Genomic DNA, 9,586 nt, shown 5'->3' with positions numbered 1-9,586 from the left:
CAGAGATCATGATCTTTGTCTTTCTTTAGTGTTTAGCATAATTCTGGCATATAGTAGGTGCTTAATAAATGCTTATTGTCTCTACTCTAAGATTAAATGTTGCAGAGCAGGTCCCAATCTGCATAGTTAGAGGAAATCTGCTTGCTGTGAGCAACCAATGAAATCATGGATCCAAGGAGAAAAATTCTTTGCTATCAAGACATCAGATCAAGGATTACTATGATTTTAACATGAATCAGAGATACCTGGTTGGAAAAGATACTTTAAGGCTGCCGTTGCAATCCTTAGTCAAATGCTTATTCAATGAGAAACAAAAAAAGTGGATGCAAAGAGACCCTGTATTCTTCACATGCATCAGTCAGACTGGGAAGATGCATCTAGAAATACCTGCCTGTTTCCTTCTTGTAACCCATGTTCTCACAATCTCTATGCCTACTCCTCTCTCCGCCTTCCTAGTTATATTCAATCAGTTGCCAAATCTTGTCAGGCCTCCCTCTATATCCCTCAGGTGTCATCTGTTTCCTTCTCTCTAATCCCTTAGCCTCCACCCTAGCTCATGCCCTTTATACCTGCAGCAACTTTTTCCTGGTCTATTACAGTAGCTTCTTACATGGTTTTCCTTCTACAAATCTCCTCACTCTCCAATCCGTCCTCCATAAAGTCACCACTGATTTTCCTAAACACAGGTTTGAGCATGTCAATAAACTCCTCTTCCTCTCTATTGATTCCAGGATGAGATATAGTTTGAAAAGATCTGAAATATAGAGCTTGGAAGAAGCCTTAGAGGACATCAAGTCCAACTCTCCTCATGTTGTAGATAAGAAAACTCTCTGAGAGAGTTTATGTGACTTACCGATCAGAGGCAGGATTAAAACCCATTTTTTCTGATTGCATATCTCCCACTCTATCCACTGCACATACCTTCTACTTTTCATCTTTAGCTCATCTTCTTTGCTATTCTATTTTTGTGTTAGTTTCATAATATATAATTATTAACAAAATTGTGTCTATATAATTTACAAATGAGTAAAGAGTGGAGTGTTGCTCAATTTTTTATTGTTGGGGTAACCATTGAAAAAGTTTGGAGATTACTGCTCCAAGCAATCTGATAAGCCAACTGATACCAAATGTCCAAGGAATTGGAATTTTCATTCTAAAACTAGCTATTGAGCAAAAAAACATTTCAAACATTTAAGTTCTAATGGAAGAAGTCCCAAAGTACCTGGAGCAGAAATGTTTTGGTTTGAGGACTTTCTAACACTATACTTCACTTCCACTCACATCCATCAACAAAAAGCCAGTCCTAGAGCTCTTTCCATTCTCTGAATAGGTGGGTAAAACCGGTATATGAAGGGTATATAAAACCGGTATATGAAGAGTGGAGCCATTCTTCCCCTAGAGGCAGACCCCAATGGCTTTCCTCTTCCCAACACCAAATAAAAGGAAGGAAACAAACAAATATTTGAGTGCTGCTCTGTGCCAAGTAGTATGCTAAGCCCTTGGCAAATATTATCACCCTTTCATCCTCAAAGCAGCCCTGGGAGGTAGATGCTATTATTATACCCATTTTACAGATGAGGAAATTGAGGTTGCCCAGGGTCACACAGATGGTAGGTGTCTGAGACTGGATTTGAAATCTGGGCTTCCTGACTCAAGGTCCAGGGCTCTAAGCATAGTGACATCTAAATGCCCCTATAACTGTTTTCTTTGATATACTGGACTTTTCTCTTGGAAATATCTTGAAAATCTGCCTCTGAGAATACCTGAACCATAAATCTTCTTTTCATGACTCATTTCACACAACAGCCAAGTAGACAGTGGCAATTCACATCTAGCTTCCCTCTGTATGCTCCCCTTTCTAACCTCAGCATGTCCTGAACATGACTAAACCTCTGGCAAAATGCACTGTCATCTGCTGACATAGCCCAGTGTTGGTCATCTGTGACCAGGGGCCCTTGTGGAATTTCCCAAGTCTCTCTGAAATTTCCCTGCAGAACCCCTTTCCTTGAACGTTTACATTATGATTCTCCCTAGGGATCAAGAATAAGACAGGGCTATGGGGCAGGCCATCACAAGCAACAATTAGTGAAGGCCCTGGAATTAGCTATTTCTCTGGCGGAAGTCTCTGTCATAAGGATATAGAGAAGGAAGCCAAGTAAAACAATTGAAAGGATGAAAAACTCTGTGTGTGTGTGTGTGTGTGTGTGTGTGTGTGTGTGTGTAAAAGACAGAGACAGAGAGAGAGAGAAAGAGGCAAAGAGAAAGACAGCAGAGGAGAGGGCAGGGGAGACAGAGACCCAGAAAGATGGAGACAGAGAAGAGGAAAAGGGAAAAGAGAGAAGACAAAAGGAGAGGAAAGAAAAATGACAAAGACAGAAAATGAGAAAGCACAGAGGAGAAAAGGGGGAAGATAAAGATAGAAACAGAGATAGAGAGGTAGAGGGGCATAGAGAAAAACACAGAGGAGAGGGAAAAGGAAAAAATAGAGGAGAGGAGAGAGATAATGTTATCTGGCTTTAAACAAAATCTTGTATAATGACAAGGAGAAAGGGGAGTGCGTTTGAAATCATAACACATATATTCTGTAACAGCTTTTATACTTTCAATGGTGTACTGTGGCACTTTTCAATATTTTTGGTCTTAGGACACCTATATACTCCTAAAAATTATTGAGGACCTCCAAAAGTTTCCATTTATGGGGGTTATATCTATCTATATTTACCATATTTGAAATTAAAGCATCTTAGTATTATTATCAAAATAACCTTGACCTTGTGGGCCCCTCGAAATGATTTTGGGGATGTCTTGGGGCCCCCAGACCACTGGGGGTCTGAGAACTGCTAGTGCAATGGAAAACCTAAAGGACTTGGAGTCTGATATCCTGAGTCCAAATCCTACCTGAGACACTAGTTGTATGATCACATACATGTTATATAAATTTCCTGAGTCTCAGTTTCCTCATCTGTGAATAGAAATAATAATATTTCTTATGTCTAAGCTGCTTGTGAGGACACCACTTTAGAAGCATTAACACATTCTATGAATAGGAACTGGTGTTGCAGTTCTACTCCAAGACATAATTAACCCAACTATTTTTTTTTGGGGGGGGTGACTCAAAGGACCTGGGTTCAAATGCTAGATCTGGTATTCACTACCTGTGGGACCTTGTCGGTTCCTCCACTTGGGCCTCTGCTTTTCCAGTCTCTTCTTGCACTCACTCCAGTGAGGCTGGCCTCCTAAGGACACTCCATCTCTGAACTCCATGCCTGAAATTCTCTCCTTCCTCATTTCTACCCCTTGGTTTCCCCATTTTCCTCGAGTCTCAGCCAAGGTCCCATCTTCTGCAAGAAGCCTTTCCCAATCTCCCTTTGATACTAATGCCTTCTCCTTAATGGCACTCTCCAATGATGCCCTATAGACCTTGTCTGCACCTAAGTGTTTGCATGCTGTCTCCTCCCATTAGATTGTGAGCCTGGAGTGCAGGGGCTCATTTTATTTGCATTTTGCTTTCCTTTGTATCTTCAGCCGCTGGCACGGTGTCTGGTTGTGCTTGTTGATTGACTGACTGACTGAGGAAGGATTCTTAACTTTGCTCTAAGCTCCCTTTCACCTCTAAATCTATGGTTCAGATGATGGAAATTATGCCAACCACCATATTCTGGGAAATAAGAGGACTTGTTCCACTTCTAAAAACAACCCCAGACCAGAAATGAAAAGCAAACCTTCCCTAAGCTAGTGGTACAGTGGATAGAGTGTCCAGCCTGGACTCAGAAAGACTCATCTTTTGCAGCTCAATTCTGGCTTCAGGGTCTTACTAGCTGTGTGAACCTGGGTAAATCATTTAACTCTATTCTCCTCAGTTTCCTCATCTGTAAAATAAGATGGAGAAAGAAATTACCAAAACCACTCCAGTATCTTTGCCAAGAAAACTGCAAATTGGGTCAAAAAGAGTGGGACATGTTTGAAAAACAACTGAACGACCTTTCCTAAAGCGTATGGTATTTCATTTTTAAATTTCAAGGTACCCTTGCTGAAATTAACAACAGAGGATGATAGAGGAGATGGTCTCTCATCACGCCCTGGAGATGTGGTCTATTGCCATGTCTTATACATTTCAGCATCTCTGAAACAAGTTTAAATTGAACAGTCTCAAGGCTGGCTTTGCTTTCTTGTGAAGGGATTTTCCCAACTACCATAGGAATTTTTTCTTCTGATTTGGAATTGTTGGCTGACTAGCCTTGTACAAGTACTTGAATACTGGCTAGACCCTTTCTTCATCAACACCATTCTCATCATGGTCCCAAACTCCTGAGGGTGTGAACGGACATGTAGAGCGCAACAGAGATAAAGACTGGGCCACTCTCAGCCAATTTCCTTCACTGTAAAAAAAATTATAACTACGTATTTCACAGGGTCATTATGAGGATCAAATAACATATGTAGAGCTTTTTAAAACCTTAAAGTGCTATATGAGAGTTATTTATTATTGTCTTTTGTCATTATTTCATTGGTAAAGGGAATTCCCAGAGGAGTAAATTCCCTCAGTCAATATTTCACTCTTACAGAATTGCCTAAAACACTGAAAAGGCAGGTGATTTTCCAAGGATCCCCCAGCCAGCAAGTGTTAGAAGTCTAACCTGAATCCAGCTCTCCTGGCTTTGAGGTCAACACTGTGTGACAGACTGACCCACAAGCTAGGATATCCTACTTGGTGTTATTAGAGATACAGTAGTGCATTCCCTATTAATTCTCACAAATTGCAGCTGCTTTGTAGACAATTAAATGAAACATCTATAGAAAGATTATCCTGAGGGTTGATACTTGAATAAATCATGTGTTCTATGATCACATTAAAGAGAAGAGCTTTAATGACAGAAAGTAACTTGGGAATCATTGAAAAAGCTGTACAATTTCTTCTATGCAATGGCCTCCTCTGACTCTTGTCTGGGCCACCTCCAGTAGGAGTATTGAAGTCCTCTAGCATGGAAAATAGAGTTTGGAGAGAGAAGAAGACTATAAGCCAGGACTGAGCTCAGCAAGAAATGAGGAAAAACGTCCTAGGGGATCAGTAGATAAGACTCCAGGATCTGGAATCAGGTGATAAATTCAAATGAAATGAATTGGGAAAAATGAAAATATTGAGAGATGGTGGCAAAGGTAGTGACAATAGGGAGCAAGGATATTCCCCAAACCTAAGGAGTGGGGGAAGGAGGAGGGTATGAGCAAAAATACCACCTGTACTGGAAAGGGTAACCAGTGACACTGTGTCATCAGGAGGATGAGCCAGGCTGTGGTGAATTCCAGAAGATAGGAGTGTGAAAGGAAGTTTGGGATAAAAGTAAGTTTGTTAAGTATGGAGCAAGCATTCCAGAGAGCACAGTAGAAGGGATGGCTCAAATTGGAGTGGGATATTGAAAGGGTTGGGGTATGATTGAGATGGATAAGAGCTAGGAAGCAGATTGTGAGGAGTGGAGGAATGACAGAATTTGGACATTATCAGCTGGGCATTTTGAACTACCGGGGTGAGGAGAGTATAAGGAGGTAGAAATATTCTAACCACTGAGGAATGAATCCAGAAGAATATCAGGGGTTGGATAGAGGTCTATTAGAATAGGCAGATAGACTGTTCAAGATCCTTTCTTGAAATCTAACTTGGTGACAAGTGGTGATATTAGGTCCTGGGAAGGACCAGGAGGTCTGTCTCATAGCAGGCAGAAACAGGTGAAGGTATGACTCAGGGAACTCTGATGGGGAGATAGGAAGTGCCAATGGGGTTCAGTCATTGAAGGATTCTCTAGTGGTGAGAGTCGAAGCAAGAAACCTGGTGGCTATGGCCCACTCAGTGGACAACTGAAAGAGCAGCAGGGAAATCCCTGCTAGGAAATTGGTGATGTAGTGGAGTCCTGGGGATGTGATCTACTGGGAAGAATAGCACTTACTCTGCAAATTCTAGTCTCGGAGAATTGATTGAAGCCCTGAGAAGCTAAATAAATTATTGCTTAGTCACAAGCCAGTATTTGCCAGAGGCAGACCTTAAACCCAGGTCTGCCCGGCTAACTGTCCTCACCACTCTGCCTCTCATTCAAGATATATGAGTAAAAAGCAAAAACAAAATTAAATTGAATTTCACCTATTAAACAATGACAATTAGACTTCCTTTAAAAGATGAATAGGGGAAAAACCAGACCTCTTTCCCTATTCTCTCAAGACAAGAATGGTTTAAAGATTTCCTTAGATAATTGTTCATTTACCGACAAGACCTCTAGACTCGACAAAGTATTTGTGGTAATTCAATAGAGTGCTAAACAAACAAGAATTTTTAAATGACTTTGTGTTTCTCCACCAGGAAGCAAATGGACTTCTCACTCAGCCAAAAGAAACACACTTATGGCCCTTGTTCAACCCTGGGCAGGAGTCCAGAGAAACAGGGAGGGAAAATACACACTGAAAGGATCCAAGTCAGTCACTGTGATCCAAGATCATGATAGTATGAGACTACTTTCTGCCCAGCCAGAGTTACTGAGAATACAAAACACTAATAAACATTGTTTGATTCAAGTTTTGACACAACATTAACTCACTTAGACACCGAAATCATAAACAGTGATAGAGACTAGACCTGGGATGGGGAAGTCTTAGGTGAGGCAATTCCTTCTATCAAAAAGGTCAGCACTTTCTCTACATCTTAGGGTCTTAAAAAGCTACCTAGAAGAAACAAAGGAAACTAGCACTTATTAGGCACCTAATGTATGCCAGGTACTGTGTTCAATTTTCAAAAAAAAAAAAGGTTTTAAAAAAAATTCTCATTTGAGCTGATCTACCCAGCATTACATAGTCACTATATAACAAATGTAGGATATGAACCCAGATCTTCCTAATTTCCAGGCCAGCTCTCTATCCACTTGGCTATGCTACCTTTCAAATTATAGAGTGTCTTATGAATTGACTCCTTTTCACCCTTGAGGCAATATGATATGGCAGAAAAAGTGCTGGATTTGTAACCAAATCCTTGCTTGTATATTGTTCACTGAGTGATCCTGAGAAACTCATTTATAGGGTACTGGACCTGGAGTCAGGGTGCAAATGTTGCCTCAGACAGGAATCAACTGTATGGCCCTGGTCAAATCACTAAAACTCTCTGTGCCTCTGTTCCCTTATCTGTAAAATGAGAAGTTGGATTGGATGGTCCCTTCTACACTAAATCCAGGATACTACAAACTATTGAAGACTTATCTGTACAATGAGGGTAACAATTTTTGCCCAGGGCAGGGTCACTGGGAGGTACGAGCTTAGTAAACCTTCAAGCATTATGGAAATGTCAGTTATGATCTTCCTTCTTTTACTAAAAACTTTAACACAGGCTCTGTGGTTTAGCTTTCCTACTGATTACTCAAGAAAATTCTTTAAAAATCTGTAAGTGATATTCACTGACTTTTTTTTTTCAGGAGGGGGACATTGAAATATTAAAAGATGTTTTCTGAATCAGCTTTCCCTCAGAGAAAAAATTGCTTCAGTCCCTACATTTGTGTTATCTGTAAATGTAAAATGTAAAACCTTGTGCTCAGTCTTGATATAATGGTCAAAGATACATATCACAAATATAGAGCAAGTTCTGGTTGATGTTCAAAGCAAAGGAAGAACATAAGTGTTCAGAGCTAGAACAAGTGTCAGAGCTAGAACTAGGTTTCCTGACTCCAAGAAGAGTGTTCCACCCCCTTCCCTTGCCACCTGACTTTCAGTTGCCTCATCACTTAGCTTTTCATTTATTCCTTCAATATTCATCAAATAAAAATAACTAGGCATGATTCTAGGCATTGTGGGAGCAAAAAACAAAACAAAACAAAACACTCAGAGTGGTTCCTCCCACAGAGCTTTTAGGCTAGTATGGGACATAAGGGACAGTGACAGTAATTTACTTTGACAGAGTACAGACAGAACACTGGATTGGGAGCCAGAAAATCCTGGACTTAAATCCAAAATTTGGTGCTCATTCCTTGTGAGGCCTGGAGAAAGTCACTAGGCAGAGTCCTAGTGACCTAGAATGCCATTCCTAGATGGCACAGTGGCTAGAGCTTTGCATACTTTGGGGTGAAACCTTCCCAGCTGGTATCATTTTAGCTGTCAAATAACAATGTGCATATATTGCTTTAAAGATTGCAAAATGCTTTGCATATTTTATATCAGTTCATCTGGTCCACTGTCTTCATTTTGGCAAAAACTGCTATGTAGCAAGTGTCAAAATGAAGTATCAAGAATCCAAGTTTCTTACCACCCAATTCAATTATTGTCCAATTATATTGGTTGTGGGTTTTGTTCAGTTGTTCTCAACCACATCCAACTCTTCATTGACCCCATGTGGGATTTTCTTGGCAGAGATACTGGAGTGGTTAGCCATTTCCCTCTCCAGCTCATTTTTACAGATGAGGAAACTGAGGCAAACACGGTTAAGTGACTTGAGCAGGGTCACACAGCTACTAAGTGTCTGAGGCTGGATTTGAACTCAGGAAGATGAATTTTCCTAACTCCAAGCCCAGCACACTATCAGCTGCACCACCTAGATGCCCATACCTATTATGTTACTCTCTACCTACTCTAAAAAACAACAATTGAGGCTGAATCTCATACCAATCGAGTGACAAAAAAAATGAAAATGGTAATTATTGGAGGAAGGGACTGTTGTGAAAGGACTAGTACACAAATACAGATATCGAAATACATAGACAATCTGGAAAGCAACTTAGAACCACACTCGCAGAGTCACTAAACTGTACGTTCCTTTTTCTGCAGTAACATCACCACTTGTAGATTCCTGTCCCCACCATGCCACCACCACCACAAAGAGATCAAAGATGGAAAGGAACCATATGAACAAAAATATTTATAGTAATACTTTGTGTTATAGCAAAAAGCTGGAAACAAAGTGAGTATGCAAATTGAGCAACATCTGACCAAATTATGGAATGTGAACATTATAGACTATTATTGCACCACAAACAATGTTGAAAAAGGAGGAATTTAGAGAAATTTAGGAGTAATTTCATGAACTAATGTGGAATGAAGTGGAAAAAAATTAGGGGGACAATTGGTGCAATGACTATAACAATGAAAAGAAAAATAATTTCTAAAGATTTGTCAGATAAATGCAATGCACAATTAGGACTTCAGAGGACTGATATGGACAAACATTCCCAGTTTTTTATAGAGAGATGCAGAATGAGATAACCATTTTCAGACATACCCAATGTGTGGATTTGTCTTGTTTCACTACATTCATTGTTATAAGAAAGAGTTTCTAGGGTTGAGTTCAAAAGGAGTTGGTGGTAGTGACAGTAATGAGGAGGAAAAGAAAGAAAGAGAAAAGAAGGAAAGAAAGAAAGAAAGAAAGAAAGAAAGAAAGAAAGAAAGAAAGAAAGAAAGAAAGAAAGAAAGAAAGAAAGAAAGAAAGAAAGAAAGAAAGAAAGAAAGAAAGAAGGAAAGAAAGAAAGAAAGAAGGAAAGAAAGAAAGAAAGAAAGAAAGAAAGAAAGAAAGAAAGAAAGAAAGAAAGAAAGAAAGAAAGAAAGAAAGAAAGGAAGGAAGGAAGGAAGG

The sequence above is a fragment of the Petaurus breviceps genome, unplaced genomic scaffold (genome assembly GCF_028583685.1).
Source record: "Petaurus breviceps papuanus isolate PSGF00001 unplaced genomic scaffold, PetGlider_PUasm1.0 126, whole genome shotgun sequence".
Taxonomy (NCBI): Eukaryota; Metazoa; Chordata; class Mammalia; order Diprotodontia; family Petauridae; genus Petaurus; species Petaurus breviceps.
Note: the sequence above shows the minus strand (reverse complement) of the source record.